Raw genomic sequence first — 20,000 nt, forward strand, 5'->3', positions numbered from 1 at the left:
CTCAAATGCTAACTTAAACTTCAATATATTTGGCCCAGAAACCCTTTCAAAAAGTGGCGTTTAAGTGGAAGTTTAAGTTTCAGTTTAAGGTTAAACTGAAACTAAAACGTGGAAATGGAAGAAAGCAACTATGGAGAGTGGTATGGTCGAACACGTTTAAGCTTTAGTTTAAGGTTAAACTAAAGCTTAAACGTGGAATTGAAGAAAGCAACCCTGGAGGCAATTTGAGTCGAACACGTTTAACCTCCAGTTTAAGGTCAAACTGGAGGTTAAACGTGGGAATGAAGAAAGTAGCCCAGGAGTGTGAATGGGTCGAACACGTTTAACCTCCAGTTTAAGGTTAAACTGGAGGTTAAACGTGAGAATGAAGAAAGTGGCCCAGGAGTGTGAATGTCGAACACGTTTAAGCTCCAGTTTGAGGTCAAACTGGAGCTTAAACGTGGAAATGGCTTCCTGGTGCATAATGTGGTTCGAACACGTTTAACCTCCAGTTTAAGGTTAAACTGGAGGTTAAACGTGGAGAAGCTCCCTTGGTGCCATTCTCATTCTGGCGTTTAACCTTCAGTTTAAGGTTAAACTGGAGGTTAAACGCCAGTTTCCTCTTTTCACAACTTTTATGATTCTGGCGTTTAACCTTCAGTTTAACCTTAAACTGAAGGTTAAACGCCACTTTCAGCTTTGGTGCATTTCTTGTTCTGGCGTTTAACTTCCAGTTTAAGGTTAAACTGGAGGTTAAACGCCAGTTCCAGCATTATATGGCTTGGCACATGTGATCTTCAAGCTTCCTTTATTGATTTTGTTGCTTCTTTGCCTAGCCTCTTCTTCCCTGAAATCATCCAAACAATTGCATCAAAGTCTTGCAAAATTTCATGAGAAATCTTCCATTCATAGCATTCAAGTAATATAACTAAAACTCATGGAATTTGCGTCAAAATTATACTGCTTGGATGATTTATTACTTTGTTGTTCATTTAACCATTCTTGGTTACTTTAAGCTCAAGAAAATGCATAAAACAACTAAAACTAACAAAAAAATGCTAGTGAAACTAGCCTAAGATGCCTTGGCATCACAACACCAAACTTAATACTTGCTTGTCCCTAAGCAAGTCCTGAGATATTTGAGAAGAAAGGATGAAACAGAAAGCAATTACATTGGCTATATTAGCAAGCATTTGAAGTTCATCAGAAGGGTTTTATGCAGAAAGTTGTAGCATCACTTTTTCATTCTTATCAGGGAGGATTATCACTTTTTCATTGCATCCATCAAACACTGCTATGGCCTCTTGTTATTCTTATGTCCTTGGCACTTTTTCCTTTCTTTATTTTTCTTTTTCTTAGAGCTCCTTTGCTCCTTGTTTGCTCAGTGTCATGTGTTGCACAAGCCTTTGGCATTTTCTTTTTCTTATCAGTGCAGTACACATATCCACTATAGGCATTTTAGTTCACATTTCTTTTTGAGACATTGGTGCCCAGCACCTCTTTGTGTAACTAAATGTTTTGTAGCTAGGTTGCTCTTGATAATGGACTTTTGGTTGATAATCCCGGGTTAGTTAACCCAAGTTACCAAGTGTTGAAACACTCCACAGAACCTATTCATCCAAGTAGATCCTAGTACATAAACACCACAGGCATATGTCTCAAAAGTTCAAACCATTGGTGCCTAGCTTTATTTTCTTAATTCTTTTGCTTTTTGGTTGCCCTTTTTCAGTGGCTTTTCTTCTTCTTTTTCTTTCTTTTTCATGGCCAAAGACATTTATTCATCAAGATCCATAGACAGTATTCAACTTCTACACAAAAAATGATAACTCTACACTTAATTTCCAGTGAGCTAACTAAACAATCAAGCATGCATACTGATGAGCGGATAATTTGTATACTTTTTGGCATTGTTTTTAGTATGTTTTTGATATGATCTAGTTAGTTTTTAGTATATTTCTATTAGTTTTTAGTTAAAATTCACTTTTCTGGACTTTACTATGAGTTTGTGTGTTTTTCTGTGATTTCAGATATTTTCTGGCTGAAATTGAGGGACCTGAGCAAAAATCTGATCCAGAGACCAAAAAGGGACTGCAGATGCTGTTGGATTCTGACCTCCCTGCACTCGAAGCGGATTTTCTGGAGCTACAGAAGCCCAATTGGCGCGCTCTCAACGGCGTTGGAAAGTAGACATCCTGGGCTTTCCAGCAATATATGATAGTCCATACTTTGCCCAAGATTTGATGGCCCAAACCGGCGTTCAAAGTCACCTCAAGAAATCCCAGCGTTAAACGCTGGAACTGGCACCTAATTGGGAGTTAAACGCCCAAACTGGCACTAAAGCTGGCGTTTAACTCCAAGGAGAGTCTCTACACGAAATTTCTTCATTGCTCAGCCCAAACACACACCAAGTGGGCCCGGAAGTGGATTTTTATGTCATTTACTCATCTATGTACTAGTTTTCTATAAGTAGGACCTTTTACTATTGTATTAGGAACATCTTGGTAGCTATCTTTGAGTTTTATGCTATCTTAGATCATTGGGAGGCTGGCCATTCGGCCATGCCTAGACCTTATGCTTATGTATTTTCAACGGTGGAGTTTCTACACACCATAGATTAAGGTGTGAAGCTCTGCTGTACCTCGAGTATTAATGTAATTACTATAGTTCTTCCATTCAATTCCGCTTGTTCTTTTACCAAGATATCACTTGTTCTTCAACTTGATGAAGGTGATGATTGACACTCATCATCGTTCTCACCTATGAACAAGGTGACTGACAACCACTCTTGTTCTACAAGTATTTGAGGCTTAGTGAATATCTCTTGGATTTCTGATTGCACGATGCATGGTTGATCGCCTGACAACCGAGTGCTCGCCTGACAAACGAGCCAGCCATTCCGTGAGATCAGAGTCTTCGTGGTATAGGCAAGAACTGATGGCAGCATTCAAGAGAATCCGGAAGGTCTAACCTTGTCTGTGGTATTCTGAGTAGGATTCAATGATTGAATGACTGTGACGTGCTTCAAACCTGTAACCTACTGGGCGTTAGTGACAGACGCAAAAGAGTTATTCTATTCCGGTAGGGGAGGGAACCAAACCGGTGATTGGCAGCACTGTGACAGAGTGTGTGCATTAGCTTTCACTGCGCGGATGGGAGGTAGCTGCTGACAACAGTGAAACCTTACACGAGCTTGCCATGGGAAGGAGTAAGAAAGGATTGGATGAAGACATTAGGAAAGCAGAGAGACGGAAGGGAAAGCATCTTCATACACTTGTCTGAAGCTCTTACACCAATGATATACATAAGTATCTCTATCTTTATCTTTATGTTATTTTCGTTCATCACCATATACATCTGAGTTTGCCTGACTAAGATTTACAAGATGACCATAGCTTGCTTCAATACTAACAATCTCCGTGGGATCGACCCTTACTCACGTAAGGTTTATTACTTGGACGACCCAGTGCACTTGCTGGTTAGTTGTGCGAAGTTGTGTAATGCCATGGTATTGAGCCACCAAGTTCTTGGAGCCATTACCGGGGATTATTTGAGTTGTGAAAAAGTATTGTTCACAATTTCGCACACCAAGTTTTTGGCGCCGTTGCCGGGGATTATTTGAGTTGTGAAAAAGTATCGTTCACAATTTTGCGCACCAAGTTTTTGGCGCCGTTGCCGGGGATTGTTCAAGTTTTGAGCAAGCTTTTGGTAACATCAGTGCCAAGATCCGGCAACAACATCAAGTTTTTGATGTTATTGCCCGGGATTGTTTAGGCTGGACAACTGACGGTTCATCTTGTTGCTTAGATTAGGTATTATTTTTTTTTCGAAATTCTTGAAGATGAATTCTAGAGTTTCATGATGATTTGTTGAAATCTGGCTGGCTGAGAAGCCATGTCTAATCTCATTGGACCGAGGTTTCAACTTATCACCACAAGAACTTGTTGATTTCTTATCAACTTTGCTCTTGGAGCAGTGATTTGCTAAGGCTTGGCTGGCCTCTGGCCATGTCTAGTGTTTTGGACCGAAGCTTTCTTTGAAAGCTTGGCTGGCTGTGAAGCCATGTCTAATTCCTGGACCGGAGTCTTAGACTAGCATTGCACTGATTCCTGGAATTCTCATTAAGAATTTTGATACCTTTTCCTACTTAATTTTCGAAAAACACAAAAAAAAATTTACAAAATCATAAAAAGACCAAAAATATTTGATGTTTCTTGCTTAAGTTTAGTGTCTCATCCTAAGTTTGGTGTCAAATGCATGTTTTTGTTATAATTTTCGAAACCATGCATACATTTCTTTGTTTTGATCTTTGAATTCTATTGACTTGAAGCATTTTGTGTGTCTCATATGCATTCTCATATTGTTAGTGTCAGTAGTATATAAACTGCTAAGTTTGGTGTCTTGCATGCATTGTTAATTGATTCCTTTTGCATTTTGATTATTAAAAATCCAAAAATATTTTTAATTTGTGTCTTTTCAAGTCAATGATACAAAGAATTGAAGATTCAGAACATACTGCAGAGGAATTACACAGAAAAAGCTGAGCATTCAAAAATGCCCAGTGAAGAAGGCAGACTGGCGTTTAAACGCCAGCCAGGGTACCTGGTTGGGCGTTTAACGCCCAAAAAGGTAGCATTTTGGGCGTTAAACGCCAGAATGTATACCATTCTGGGCGTTTAACGCCAGGATGGTGCTAGGGGGAAGATTTTGTTTTCAAAATCAATTTTTTTCAAGTTTTCAAAGTTTTTCAAAATCAAATCTTTTTCAAATCAAATCTTTTCAATCAAATGTTTTCAAAATCAATTTCTTTCCTTTTTAAAAGATACTTACTAACAATTAATGATTTGATTGAACATCTCAAAATTGTTGCCTTTTCTGTTGAGGAAGGTTTTATGTTTGAATCATATCTTTTCTTGTTAGGCAAGTCATTAATTTTTAAAATCATATCTTTTCAAATTGTTTTCAAATCATATCTTTTTAAAATTGTTTTCAAATCATATCTTCTCAATCACATCTTTTTAAAACCATAACTTTTCAATTAAATCTTTTTAACCACATCTTTTTCAAAATAGTTTTCAATCAAATCTTTTTAATTTCTAATTTCAAAATCTTTTTCAAAAATCACTTGATTTCTTTTTCACTTTTAATTTTCGAAAATTATCAATCAAATTTTCAAAATGTTTTCAAAATCTTTCAAATGAATTTTCGAAAATTCTCTTCCCTCCTTCCCACATCCTTCTATTTATGGAGTACCACTCCTTCTTAATGCACAATTCGAACCTTATCTAAGTAAAGTTCGAATTCTCCTTCTCCTTCTTCTTTCTATTTCTCTTTTCCTCTGACACCTCAAGGAATCTCTATACTTTGACATAGAGTATTCCACATTTTCTTGTTCTCTTCTCTTTCATATGAGCAGGAGCAGAGACAAAGGCATTCTTGTTGAAGCTGACCCTGAACCTGAAAGGACCTTGAAGAGAAAGCTAAGAGAAGCCAAAGCACAACTCTCTTTAGAGCACCTGACCGAATTCTTCAAGGAAGAAGAACAAATAGCAGCCGAAAACAACAACAATGCCAACAATGCAAGGAAGGTGCTTGGTGACTTTACTGCACCTACTCCTGATTTCTATGGGAGAAGCATCTCTATCCCTGCCATTGGAGCAAACAACTTTGAGCTTAAGCCTCAATTAGTTTCTCTAATGCAACAGAATTGTAAGTTCCATGGACTTCCAATGGAAGATCCTCATCAGTTTTTAGCTGAGTTCTTGCAAATCTGTGACACAGTCAAGACTAATGGGGTTAACCCTGAGGTCTATAGACTGATGCTATTCCCTTTTGCTGTGAGAGACAGAGCTAGAATATGGTTGGACTCCCAACCTAAAGAAAGCCTGGACTCTTGGGAAAAGCTAGTCAATGCCTTCTTGGCAAAGTTCTTTCCACCACAAAGATGGAGTAAGCTTAGAGTGGAAGTCCAAACCTTCAGACAGAAGGATGGAGAATCCCTCTATGAAGCTTGGGAAAGATACAAACAATTAATCAGAAAATGTCCCTCTGACATGCTTTCTGAATGGAGCATCATAGGTATTTTCTATGATGGTCTCTCTGAACTATCCAAGATGTCCTTGGATAGCTCTGCTGGAGGATCTCTTCATCTGAAGAAGACGCCTACTGAGGCTCAAGAACTGATTGAAATGGTTGCAAATAACCAATTCATGTACACTTCTGAAAGGAATCCTGTGAATAATGGGACTAGTCAGAAGAAAGGAGTTCTTGAAATTGATGCTCTGAATGCCATTTTGGCTCAGAATAAAATATTGACTCAACAAGTCAATCTGATTTCTCAAAGTCTGTCTGGAATGCAAAATGCACCAAACAGTACTAAGGATGCTTCATCTGAGGAAGAAGCTTATGATCCTGAGAACCCTTCAATGGAAGAAGTAAATTACCTGGGAGAACCCTATGGTAACACCTACAATTCTTCATGGAGAAATCAACCAAATCTCTCATGGAAGAATCAAGAGAGACCTCAACAAGGTTTCAATAATAATGGTGGAAGAAACAGGTTTAACAATGGTAAACCTTTTCCATCATCTTCTCAACAACAGACAGAGAGCTCTAAGCAGAATACCTCTGACTTAGCAACCATGGTCTCTGATCTAATCAAAACCACTCAAAGTTTCATGACTGAAACTAGATCCTCCATTAGGAATTTGGAAGGACAAGTGGGTCAGCTGAGCAAGAAAATTACTGAACTTCCCCCAAGCACTCTCCCAAGTAACACTGAAGAAAATCCAAAAGGAGAGTGCAAAGCCATAAATATGGCCGAATTCTGGGAGGAAGAAGAGGCAGTGAACGCCACTGAGGAAGGCCTCACTGGACGTCCACTGGCCTCCAATGAGTTCCCCAATGAGGAACCTTGGGAATCTGAGGCTCAAACTGAGACCATAGAGATTCCCTTGGACTTACTACTGCCTTTCATGAGCTCTGATGAGTATTCTTCCTTTGAAGAGGATGAGTATGTCACTGAAGAGCAAGTTGCTAAATACCTTGGAGCAATCATGAAGCTAAATGACAGGTTATTTGGAAATGAGACTTGGGAGGATGAACCCCCTTTGCTCACCAAGGAACTGGATAACTTGTCTAGGCAGCAATTGCCTCAAAAGAGGCAGGATCTTGGGAAGTTTTCTATACCTTGTACCATAGGCACCATGACCTTCAAGAAGGCCTTGTGTGACTTAGGGTCAAGTGTAAACCTCATGCCCTCTCTGTAATGGAGAAATTAGGGATCTTTGAGGTGCAAGCTGCAAAATCTCACTAGAGATGGCAGACAACTCAAGAAAACAAGCCTATGGACTTGTAGAGGATGTTCTGGTTAAGGTTGAAGACCATTACATTCCTACTGATTTCATAGTCCTAGAGACTGGGAAGTGCATGGATGAATCCATCATCCTTGCAGACCCTTCCTAGCCACAGCAAAGGCTGTGATTGATGTTGATAGAGGGAGTTGATCATTCAAGTGAATGAAGAATCCTTGGTGTTTAAGGCCCAAGGATATCCTCTGTCATCATGGAGAAGAAGCATGAAGAGCTTCTCTCAAAACAGAGCCAAACAGAGCCCCCACAGTCAAACTCTAAGTTTGGTGTTGGGAGGCCACAACCAAACCCTAAGTTTGGTGTTGAACCCCCACATTCAAACTCTAAGTTTGGTTGGGAGGTTCCAACACGGTTCTGAACAACTCTGAGACTCCATGAGAGTCCTCTGTCAAGCTAATGACAGTAAAGAAGCGCTTGTTGGGAGGCAACCCAATGTTATAATTAATTATTTTCTTTTGTTATTTTATTTTTTTTTGTAGGTTGATGATCATAAGAAGTCACAAAAACAATGAAAAAAGCAAAACAAAATGAAAACAGGAAGAAAAATAGCACACCCTGGAGAAGAAGAAGCTGGCGTTCAAACGCCAGTAATGCTGTTGGGCGTTTAACGCCCAGTCTGGCACCATTCTGGGCGTTTAACGCCAGAAAGGGGCACCAGACTGGCGTTAAACGCCAGTAAAGGGCAAAAACCTGGCGTTAAACGCCAGGAAGGGGCACCAGCCCGGCGTTTAACGCCAGAAAAGGCTCAAAACGTGGATTTTGATGCCATTTGGTGCAAGGATGCCTTTTCCTTGACACTACAGGATCTGTGGACCCCACAGGACCCTACCATCACTCTCTCTCTTCTTCCCCATTCACCAATCACCTCAACACCTCTTCCCAAACCCCTCACCTATCAAATCCCATCTTTCTCTTCACCACTCACATCCATCCTTCATAAAACCACCAACCTCACCCTTCAAATTCAAACCACTTTCCCTCCCAAAACCCACCTCAAATGGCCGAACCCTCATCCCCCTCTTTCCTATAAAACCCCTCTTACCCCTTCATTTTCCACTACCTAAACACCACTTCTCCCCCTCCTTGGCCGAATACACCACCATCTCCTCTTCCTCATTTCTTCTTCTACTCTTTCTTTCTTCTTTTGCTCGAGGACGAGCAAACATTTTAAGTTGGTGTGGTAAAAGCGTGCTTTTTCATTTTCCATAAACCATTTATGGCATCCAAGGCCGGAGAAACCTCTAGAAAGAGGAAAGGGAAGGCAAAGGCTTCCACCTCCGAGTCATGGGAGATGGATAGATTCCTCTCAAGGGTGCATCAAGACTTCTATGAAGTTGTGGCCTTGAAGAAGGTGATCCCCGAAGTCCCCTTTTCACTCAAAAAGGGGAATATCCGGAGATCCGCCATGAGATCCGAAGAAGAGGTTGGGGTAAGTACTTACCAACCCATTCAACAAGTCGGAATCTTGATGGTTCAAGAGTTCTATGCCAATGCATGGATCACCAAGAACCATGACCAAAGTGTGAACCCGGATCCAAAGAATTATCTTACTATGGTTCGGGGAAATACTTGGATTTAGTCCGGAAAGTGTGAGGGGGGCGTTCAACTTGCCTATGATGCAAGGAGATGAGCATCCTTACTAGAAGGGTCAACTTTGATCAAAGGTGGACCAAGTCCTCACAGTCATATGTGAAGAGGGCGCACAATGGAAGCAAGATTCAAGAGGAAAGCGGTCCAATTGAGAAGGCATGACCTCACAAACCCATGGCTAGAGGATGGTTAGAGTTCATACAACGCTCAATCATTTCCACTAGCAACCGGTCTGAAGTTACCATAGACCGGGCTATCATGATCCATAGCATCATGATTGGAGAAGAAATAGAGGTTCATGAGGTTATAGCCCAAGAACTCTATAGGGTGGCGGACAAGACCTCTACCTTGGCAAGGTTAGCCTTTCCTCACCTCATTTGTCACCTCTGTTATTCAGTGGGAGTTGACATAGAGGGAGACATCACCATTGATGAGGACAAGCCCATCACTAAGAAAAGGATGGAGTACACAAGAGATCCCACTCATCATGAGATCCCTGAGATTCCTCAAGGGATGAATTTTCCTCACAAGACTATTGGGGGCAAACTAAACACCTCCCTAGGAGAGTTGAGTTCCAATATGGGACAACTAAGGGTGGAGCACCAAGAACACTCCATTCTCCTCCATGAAATTAGAGAAGAACAAAGAATCATGAGAGAGGAGCAACAAAGGCAAGGAAGAGACATTGAGGAGCTCAAGCACTCCATAGGACCTTCAAAAGCAAGGAAGAGCCGCCATCATGAGGTGGACCATTCCTGATTTCCTTGTTCTTTTCCTTTGTTTTTCGAATTTTAGTGCTTTATGTTATCCATGCTTGTGTCTTATGATCATTAGTGTCTTAGTGTCTATGCCTTAAAGTTATGAATGTCCTATGAATCCATCACCTTTCTTGAATAAAAATGTGCTTAATTGAAAAAGGAAGAATTGCATGAATTTTGAATTTATAATAGTTTAATTATTTTGATGTGGTGGCAATATTTTTGTTCTGAATGTATGCTTAAACAGTGCATATGTATCTTGAATTTGTGGTTCATGAATGTTGGCTCTTGAAAGAATGATGAAAAAGGAGACATGTTATTGAGGATCTGAAAAATCAATAAAATGATTCTTGAAGCAAGAAAAAGCATTGCTATTCAAAAAAAAATAAATAAATAAATAAATAAATAAATATAATAAGAGTTGTGATCCAAGGCAAATAAGAGTGTGCTTAAGAACCCTGGACACCTCTAATTGGGGACTTTAGCAAAGCTAAGTCACAATCTGAAAAGGTTCACCCAATTATGTGTCTGTGGCATGTATGTATCCGGTGGTAATACTGGAAAGACAGAGTGCTTTGGGCCACAGCCAAGACTCAATAAATAGCTATGTTCAAGAATCATCATACTTTACTAGGAGAATCATTAACACTATCTGGATTCTAAGTTCCCAAAGAAGCCAACCATTCTGAATTTCAAAGGATAGATTGAGATGCCAAAACTGTTCAGAGGCAAAAAGTTAAAAGCCCCGCTCATTAATACTGATCTTCACAGATGTTTTTGGAATTCATTGCATATTTCTTCCTTTTATCTTATTTGATTTTCAGTTGCTTGGGACAAGCAACAATTAAGTTTGGTGTTGTGATGAGCGGATAATTTGATACTTTTTGGCATTGTTTTAGTATGTTTGATATGATCTAGTTAGTTTTTAGTATATTTTCTATTAGTTTTAGTTAAAATTCACTTTTCTGGACTTTACTGAGTTGTGTGTTCTGTGATTTCAGATATTTTTGGCTGAAATTGAGGGACCTGAGCAAAAATCTGATCCAGAGAAAAAGGGACTGCAGATGCTGTTGGATTCTGACCTCCTGCACTCGAAGCGGATTTTCTGGAGCTACAGAAGCCCAATTGGCGCGCTCTCAACGGCGTTGGAAAGTAGACATCCTGGGCTTTCCAGCAATATGATAGTCCATAACTTTGCCCAAGATTTGATGGCCCAAACCGGCGTTCAAAGTCACCTCAAGAAATCCCAGCGTTAAACGCTGGAACTGGCACCTAATTGGGAGTTAAACGCCCAAACTGGCACTAAAGCTGGCGTTTAACTCCAAGGAGAGTCTCTACACGAAATTTCTTCATTGCTCAGCCCAAACACACACCAAGTGGGCCGGAAGTGGATTTTTATGTCATTACTCATTATGTACTAGTTTCTATAAGTAGGACCTTTTACTATTGTATTAGGAACATCTTGGTAGCTATCTTTGAGTTTATGCTATCTTAGATCATTGGGAGGCTGGCCATTCGGCCATGCCTAGACCTTATGCTTATGTATTTTCAACGGTGGAGTTTTACACACCATAGATTAAGGTGTGAAGCTCTGCTGTACCTCGAGTATTAATGTAATTACTATAGTTCTTCCATTCAATTCCGCTTGTTCTTTTACCAAGATATCACTGTTCTTCAACTTGATGAAGGTGATGATTGACATCTCATCGTTCTCATATGAACAAGGTGACTGACAACCACTCTTGTTCACAGCATTTGAGGCTTAGTGAATATCTCTTGGATTTCTGATTGCACGATGCATGGTTGATCGCCTGACAACCGAGTGCTCGCCTGACAAACGAGCCAGCCATTCCGTGAGATCAGAGTCTTCGTGGTATAGGCAAGAATTGATGGCAGCATTCAAGAGAATCCGGAGGTAATTGTCTGTGGTATCTGAGTAGGATTCAATGATTGAATGACTGTGACGTGCTTCAAACCTGTAACTACTGGGCGTTATGACAGACGCAAAAGAGTTATTCTATTCCGGTAGGGGAGGGAACCAAACCGGTGATTGGCAGCACTGTGACAGAGTGTGTGCATTAGCTTTCACTGCGCGGATGGAGGGAGCTGTGACAACAGTGAAACCTTACACGAGCTTGCCATGGGAAGGGAGTAAGAAAGGATTGGATGAAGACATTAGGAAAGCAGAGAGACGGAAGGGAAAGCATCTTCATACACTTGTCTGAAGCTCTTACACCAATGATATACATAAGTATCTCTATCTTTATCTTTATGTTATTTTCGTTCATCACCATATACATCTGAGTTTGCCTGACTAAGATTTACAAGATGACCATAGCTTGCTTCAATACTAACAATCTCCGTGGGATCGACCCTTACTCACGTAAGGTTTATTACTTGGACGACCCAGTGCACTTGCTGGTTAGTTGTGCGAAGTTGTGTAATGCCATGGTATTGAGCCACCAAGTTCTTGGAGCCATTACCGGGGATTATTTGAGTTGTGAAAAAGTATTGTTCACAATTTCGTGCACCACATACCACCACTTAATTCTACTTGATTTGTCACTAATTGAGCCAAGTTACTTTTGTTCAAACTTTTCTTTTAATTTTTGGAAACAGAACAAGCATGGCAAGCATTTGTTTAAGAAGGTGGAGTTATATCCAAACATCTAGGCATTCACTTTATTTAAAGCAGTAAACCAGCAAACATACTAAAAACTTCACATTCCAGAAAGATTCAACAATTTCAATTTACACCAGAACAAGCATGCTTTTGTTTGCCTTTTAAAGAAAGGTCAAGGAACAACACCACCTTGTGACATTTCTTGTTTTCTCTTTGTTGCCAGGAAACAATTTGATTTCTCCTTCTTCTACTAGTTATTTCATCATGTTCTTTCTAAGATCCTTGTTTCCTTTCCTGCAAAGAGTGACGAAGTTGCTTGTTTCTCAAGCACTTGAATGGTTAGCTCACTATATATGGGCAAGTGTCTGAGTCTTAAGTTGGTGTGTGAACACCAAACTTAGTCTCCTACTTACTCCTCTGCTCTTTGAATCCTTGAATTCTCCTTAGAGTGAAGTTGCTGCTAAGGATTTTAAGCATTTCTGTGATTTCTTAGAATGGTTGTTCCTTTCATATAATTCAAAGGTTGTTGTGTTCAGTTAATCTGTATGGTGGAACACCAAACTTAGAGTCACACATTCCCCTTTTGAATTATTGATCCACAAATTCATTGTTTGGTGTGAAACACCAAACTTAATTCTTTGCAATGCACAGAAACTACTTCACCTTTTTATTGAAACAAATAAAAGAAACAGTAAAAGAGTATTACCTCAGGTTGGGTTGCCTCCCAACAAGCGCTTCTTTAACGTCACTAGCTTGACGGTTGTCCCTCAGTTGAGGTGATATTTAACCTTGTCCTTCTCCTCCACATCTCCCAAGTAATGTTTGAGTCTTTGACCATTCACAGTGAAGGTTCGTTGTGACTTTTCTTCCATGATTTCTACTTGTCCATATTGGGAGACCTTGGTGACAAGGAATGGTCCAGACCACCTTGATTTTAGCTTCCCTGGAAATAGCTTCAGCCTAGAATTGTAGAGCAATACTTTTTGTCCCTCTTCAAAATTTCTTGGGGCTATGTTGCTGTCATGCTTCTTCTTTGCTCTTTCTTTGTAAATTTTGGCATTCTCATAAGCTTCAGCTCTGAATTCTTCCAACTCTTGAATTTGGAACATCCTCTTTTTTCCAGCAGCTTTGCTATCTAAGTTCTAGAGTTTCAAGGCCCAGAATGCCTTGTGCTCCAACTCCAGTGGTAAATGGCAGGCTTTTCCATACACTAGTTGGTAAGGAGACATTCCAATTGGTGTTTTGAAAGCTATCCTATATGCCCAAAGAGCATCATCTAGCTTAATTGACCAGTCCTTCCTTGAAGTTCCCACAGTCTTTTCCAGGATTCTTTTGAGTTCCCTATTAGATATTTCGGCTTGCCCACTTGTCTGTGGATGGTATGGTGTGGCTACCTTGTGTTTGACTCCATATTTTAGAAGCAATGCCTCTAATGGTTTGTTACAGAAGTGGCTTCCTCCATCACTGATGATTGCTCTTGGAACCCCAAAACGGCAAAAAATGTGTTTTCTGAGGAAGTTCATGACTACCTTATTATCATTGGTTGGAGTTGCTATTGCTTCAACCCACTTGGAGACATAGTCTACTGCTACAAGAATGTAATTATTTGAGTATGAGGTGGGGAAGGGTCCCATGAAATCTATCCCCCATACATCAAACAATTCTAGTTCCAGAATGAATTGTTGTGGCATTTCATTTCTTCTTGGTAGGTTCCCCGCTTTCTGGCATTCATGGCAGTGCTTCACTAGTTCTTTTGCATCTTTGAAGATAGTAGGCCAATAAAATCCACACTGCAACACCTTAGCTGCTGTTCTTTCTCCTGCAAAATGTCCTCCATAAGTGGAACCATGGCAGTCCCATAAGACTTCCCTTCCTTCTTCCTCTGATATGCATCTTCTGAGTAGGCCATCAGAACATTTTTTGAACAAGTATGGTTTGTCCCAGATGAAGTATTTGGCATCATTTACCAATTTCTTCCTTTGATGCTTGTTAAATTCCAACGGCAAACTCCCAGTGGCTTTGAAGTTTGCTATGTCTGCAAACCAGGGTGCTTTGTGAATTATCATGAGTTGTTCATCAGGGAAGCATTCATTTATATGTGTGCTTTGCGTGCTTCCTTCTTCACATGGTATCCTTGATAAATGGTCTGCCACCTTGTTCTCTACACCCTTCTTATCTTTGATTTCAATGTCAAATTCCTGCAACAAAAGAACCCATCTAATAAGTCTTGGTTTGGATTCTTGTTTAGCAAGTAAGTATTTTAAAGCTGAATGATCAGTGAAAACAATGACTTTAGATCCAATGAGATATGATCTAAATTTGTCAAATGCAAAGACTATTGCCAAGAGTTCTTTTTCAGTGGTTGTGTAATTCCTTTGGTTATCATTCAAGACTTTACTGGCATAATAAATCACATGTACCAAATTGTCTTTCCTTTGTCCTAACACTGCCCCAATAGCAAGGTCTGATGCATCACACATCAGTTCAAAAGGTAAGTTCCAATCAGGTGGGGCAATGATAGGTGCAGAGGAAAGTTTTTGCTTCAAAAGTTCATAGGCTAGCATGCAATTTTCATCAAATACAAAGGGTGTATCAGAGACAAGCAAGTTACTCAAAGGTTTGGCTATTTTAGAAAAGTCTCTAATAAACTTTCTGTAAAAGCCAGCGTGTCCCAAAAAACTCCTAACTGCCTTGACATTACTTGGTGGAGGTAGTTTTTCAATGAGTTCCACCTTAGCTCTGTCCACTTCAATGCCTCTATTAGACACTTTATGGCCAAGAACTATTCCTTATGTGACCATGAAATGACACTTTTCCCAGTTTAATACTAGGTTGGTCTCTTGGCATCTCTTAAGCACCAAGGCAAGGTGATGTAGGCAGCTAGGAAAAGAATTTCCAAACACAGAAAAATCATCCATGAAAACTTCAATAAACTTTTCGATCATGTCCGAAAAGATGGACAGCATGCACCTTTGGAAAGTTGCAGGTGCATTGCACAATCTAAAGGGCATGCGTCTATACGCAAATACTCCATATGGACAAACAAATGATGTTTTCTCTTGATCTCTTGGATCAACTACTATCTGATTATAGCCTGAGTATCCATCCAGAAAGCAATAGTAAGCATGTCTTGCAAGTCTTTCAAGCATCTGATCCATAAATGGGAGTGGGAAATGATCTTTTCTGGTGGCTTCATTGAGCTTCCTGTAGTCTATGCACATCCTCCACCCAGTGACAGTTCTTGTGGGTATGAGTTCGTTCCTCTCATTTGGCACCACAGTTATGCCACCTTTCTTGGGAACTACATGGATGGGACTAACCCATGGGCTATCAGAAATGGGGTAGATTACCCCTGCCTGCCATAACTTCATGACCTCCTTTTGTACCACTTCTTTCATGACGGGATTCAATCTTCTCTGAGCTTGAATGGAGGGTCTAGCATCCTCTTCTAACAAGATTTTATGCATGCATATGGATGAACTTATCCCCTTCAAATCAGCTAGGGTCCATCCAATGGCATCTTGATGGGTTTGTAGCACCTTGATCAATTCTTCTTCCTGTTCTTGGCTCAGGGCAGAGCTAATGATAACAGGATGGCTCTCATCACTACCCAAGTATGCATATTTGAGATTAGGGGGCAATGCTTTGAGCTCAGGTTTTGGTGCCTCCTTCTCTTCTTTCACTCTTTCTGGCATGTTTGGCATGGTTGTTTCAGCAGCCTTGATGTCACTAACTTCTATATCCTTGGTGAACTCCTCCTCTGCCACTTCCTTTGTTGTTTCCTCAAAGGTTTCTTGTACTGCAATGTCCACTACATCCACCCTCATGCATTCCTTTAGTGATTCTGATGGATAGCTCATTGCCTTGAATACATTAAACACCAATTGCTCATCATGTAGTCTAAGAGTTAGTTCACCCTTTTGGACATCTATGATGGCTCCAGCAGTAGCCAGAAAGGGTCTTCCCAGGATTATCGAAGCTTTGGCTTCTTCTTCCATATCTAACACCACAAAATCGGCAGGGAATATGAAATCTCCCACTTTCACCAACAAATCCTCAACTATTCCATGAGGGAATTTAAAAGTTCGATCTGCCAATTGGAGGGCCATTCTTGTTGGTTTAACTTCCTCAATCTTCATTCTTCTCATCATTGTTAGAGACATCAAATTGATACTTGCCCCTAAGTCACACAAGGCCTTCTCCACCATGACTTCTCCTATGATGCAGGGGATTTGGAAACTGCCTGGATCCTTCAATTTCTGAGGCAATTTGTGTTGAATGATGGCACTGCATTCTTCAGTCAACAACACAGTTTCCTCATTTCTCCAGCTTCTCTTCTTGGTCATTAATTCCTTTAAGAATTTTGCATAGAGTGGCATTTGCTCTATTGCCTCAGCAAACGGAATGTTGATTTGAAGCTTCTTGAAAATCTCCAAAAATCTGGAGAATTGGCCATCCTTTTCTCTTCTCATCAAACGTTGAGGATATGGTGCTTTGGGTGTATAAGGCTTCAGGACCTCTTTTTCTTTTTCTTTTGTTGCAGATGGTGTAAAAGATTGTTCCTGTTCCTTGTCTCTCACATTTTCCTTTGCTTCATCCTCTGTGGTTTCCTTTGAGATCTCCTTTAGCTTCTTTCCACTTCTGAGGTTTATGGCCTTACATTCTTCCCTTGCAATAGCCTTGGTAGTATGAGAAACGCTTGGTCCAGGAGTTTGCTTAGACAAGTACTCAATTTGATTTTCTAGCTTCTGGATGGCAGCTCCTTGGTTTAGCAAGTTGGAATTTACTTCTTCCTTAAAGGCTTTCAATTCGGTTATGTCTTGACTCATGGTTGCAAGCATTCTTTCTATCCTGTTTAATTGATCTTGAAATTGTTGGTTCGGATTAGGTTGGGCAGGTTGATTATTTTGGCCATGATATGGTGGTTGGGAGTAAGTGTTTTGTGTGGCTTGGTATGATCTTTGGTTGGAGTTTTGGTATGTGGGATTGTTATGTTGGTTGTGGTTGTAAGGTTTGTGGTTTTGTGGTTGGGTTTGCTGGTTTCCCCACCCAAAGTTTGGGTGATTTTTCCATCCTGGGTTGTAAGTGTTGGAATGTGGATCATATGATTATTTTTGTTGGTTTCCCACATAGTTGGCCTCTTCCCAATCACCTCCTTCAATGCTTACTTCCTCTTGATCTTGTGTGTGTATCGCAGCCACTTGCTTTGTGTCTAATTTCCTGGTGAGCTCTGCTAGTTGCTTGGCAAACACCTTGTTTTGAGCTAGAATTGTATCAACATGGTTCAGCTCCATGACTCCCTTAGTGTTGTGTCTCTCTGAAGCATAGTAATACTCATTCTCAGCAACTGTCTCAATCACTTCAATGGCTTCTTCCACAGTCTTTTTCCTGTTCAATGAACCTCCTGATGAATGGTCTACAGCCTTCCTTGATTCATAAGAAAGTCCATCATAGAAAATATGCAATTGCACCCAGTCAGGGAACATGTTTGGTGGACATTTCCTTGTCAATTCTTTGAACCTCTCCCATGCCTCGTAGAGCGTCTCACCATCTTGTTGTCTAAAAGTCTGAACCTCAGATCGAAGCCTATTGACCTTTTGTGGGGGTAGAAACGTGCCAGAAACTTGCTCTCCACCTCATCCCAGGTTGTTAGGCTGTCCCTTGGGAATGATTCCAGCCACTTAGCTGCCTTGTCCCTAAGTGAAAATGGAAATAAGAGCAGTTTATAGGCATCTTCCTGGACTCCATTGGACTTCACAGTGTCGCAAATTCTCAGGAATTTTGTGAGATGTTGGTTTGGGTCTTCATTAACACTCCCACCAAATGAACAATGGTTCTCCACCAGTGATATTAACTGTGGTTTGAGTTCAAAATTATTGGCCTGAATTGGTGGTTTCTGAATGCTGCTTCCACAATTCCCAGAGGTTGGGTTTATGTATGAACCAAGAACCCTCCTCTCAGGAATGGCATTGTTTCCATCAGCCCTTTCATGGTTGTGAAATTCTCTATCCATGTTGAGATCTAGAGCTTCCTCAAAGTTGTCCTCAGATTCTCCTTCAGATTCCTCTTCTCGCAGTACTCTCTTCCCTCTTGCTTCCCTTCTACGTCTATGAAGGGTCCTCTCTGGTTCGGTATATGGAGGAGTTGATGCCTCTCCTCTCCTACCTGTCATACAAGAACACACCACAAGCAACAAACAAGTGGAATACTCTTGGTTAATGGAAGAGTATGGTTAGAGTAGTTGAGGAATTAATTCAAATAGTTAGTGAGTCAGTGAGTTAGTTGCTTGAATTTAAAGGCATAAAGAAAGAAAACAAGTAACAGAGTGCAGAAATTTAACTTCAACAAGTGACTTGAACTAAACTATCAAAACAACAAGAAAAATGCTCAATCTAGTTAACTTCCAATTTGAGAATTGTCAATCGAAAACCAATCCCCAGCAACGGTGCCATAAACTTGATGTGCATAAACGTGATATGCTACGATTCAGGAAATTGCACGATCGGCAAAATTCCTTCCGGCAAGTGCACCGGTTATCGTCAAGTAAAAACTCACAATAGAGTGAGGTCAAATCCCACAAGGATTGGTTGAGTGAGCAATTCGGATTAGAAGTATGTTCTAGTTGAGCGGAATCAAGATTTAGATGAGAATTGCGGAATGTAAAATTGCATGAATTAAAGAGCGAGAATTAAGGTGCTAGAAAGTAAATTGCTGAAAGTAAAAGGGAATTGGGGTGATTGCATGAATTGAAATTTGCAGAATGTAAAGAGAAAGTGTAGATCAGAAATGGGGAGTTCATTGGGGTCAGGAGATATTGAAATCTCCGAATCAAAACATTTTCATCTCTTCCTCAACCAATGCATTCATTGAATCTTGCTTGGCAATCTTATATGATTGGATCCCAATTCCTTGGCTCACCAATTCTCTCTAAAAACAAACAAATTCCCAATCCCTTGGTTTAAATGTTCATAAGAAGAGATGATGCTCGATCACTGATTATACCACACAGTTTCATGAACCACAATTTGGTAGGATTACATGTCACAATATCCATCCAAACCCCAATCCAATTCACTGTGAGAAAGCTTCTCTAGCATGAATCCATCATTCCTTTCCCAAGGTTCCGAAGGATTCCAATTATGGGTAGTTTCTTTCCCAAGACAACTACCCAATGGAATTAGATCGAGAAGCTTTCTAACAAAATTCAAGAGAAAAGATTGAAGAAGAAGATAAAAACTATTATTGATTCATTGAATTACAATAGAGCTCCCTAACCCAATGAAAGGGGTTTAGTGAATCATAGCTCTGAATTCAATTACAAAAAGATGAAAAGTTCTCAAGTGTCGAAAAGTTCTAACTAACTTAAATTCTATCCTATTTATACACTTTCTAAATTGAGCTTCTGTTGTGTTCTTGGGCTTTGAGGCCTTTCCTTGATTTCCTTTTGCTTTGGGTTTATGGTCCATAATCCTGATGAGGCTGTGATCCAATTCTGTAACATTCATTGAGCAAACTTAGTGATAAACAAGTAATGACACAAGACTCAACAGATGAATGCTCCAGACTCATCAATTCTTCAGGCCCAATCCCATAAACCATGATATTCAATTGGGTTTCATACCATAATACGTTTAAGTTGAACTTTGTGCTCAAATGCTAACTTAAACTTCAATATATTTGGCC

The 20,000-nt window shown here is 40.2% G+C and overlaps 2 non-coding genes across 2 annotated transcripts; one reads left to right on the plus strand and one right to left on the minus strand.

The window, feature by feature from the left end:
* Positions 1–5,927: 5,927 nt before the first annotated feature.
* Positions 5,928–6,035, minus strand: LOC130943114 (small nucleolar RNA R71). The gene has a single exon (XR_009071647.1). It is a non-coding gene; the product is annotated as a small nucleolar RNA R71 (small nucleolar RNA).
* An 11,766-nt stretch (positions 6,036–17,801) lies between these two features.
* Positions 17,802–17,905, plus strand: LOC130942436 (small nucleolar RNA R71). The gene has a single exon (XR_009071006.1). It is a non-coding gene; the product is annotated as a small nucleolar RNA R71 (small nucleolar RNA).
* Positions 17,906–20,000: the final 2,095 nt, after the last annotated feature.

Source organism: Arachis stenosperma, chromosome 7, assembly GCF_014773155.1.
Source record: "Arachis stenosperma cultivar V10309 chromosome 7, arast.V10309.gnm1.PFL2, whole genome shotgun sequence".
Lineage (NCBI taxonomy): Eukaryota > Viridiplantae > Streptophyta > Magnoliopsida > Fabales > Fabaceae > Arachis > Arachis stenosperma.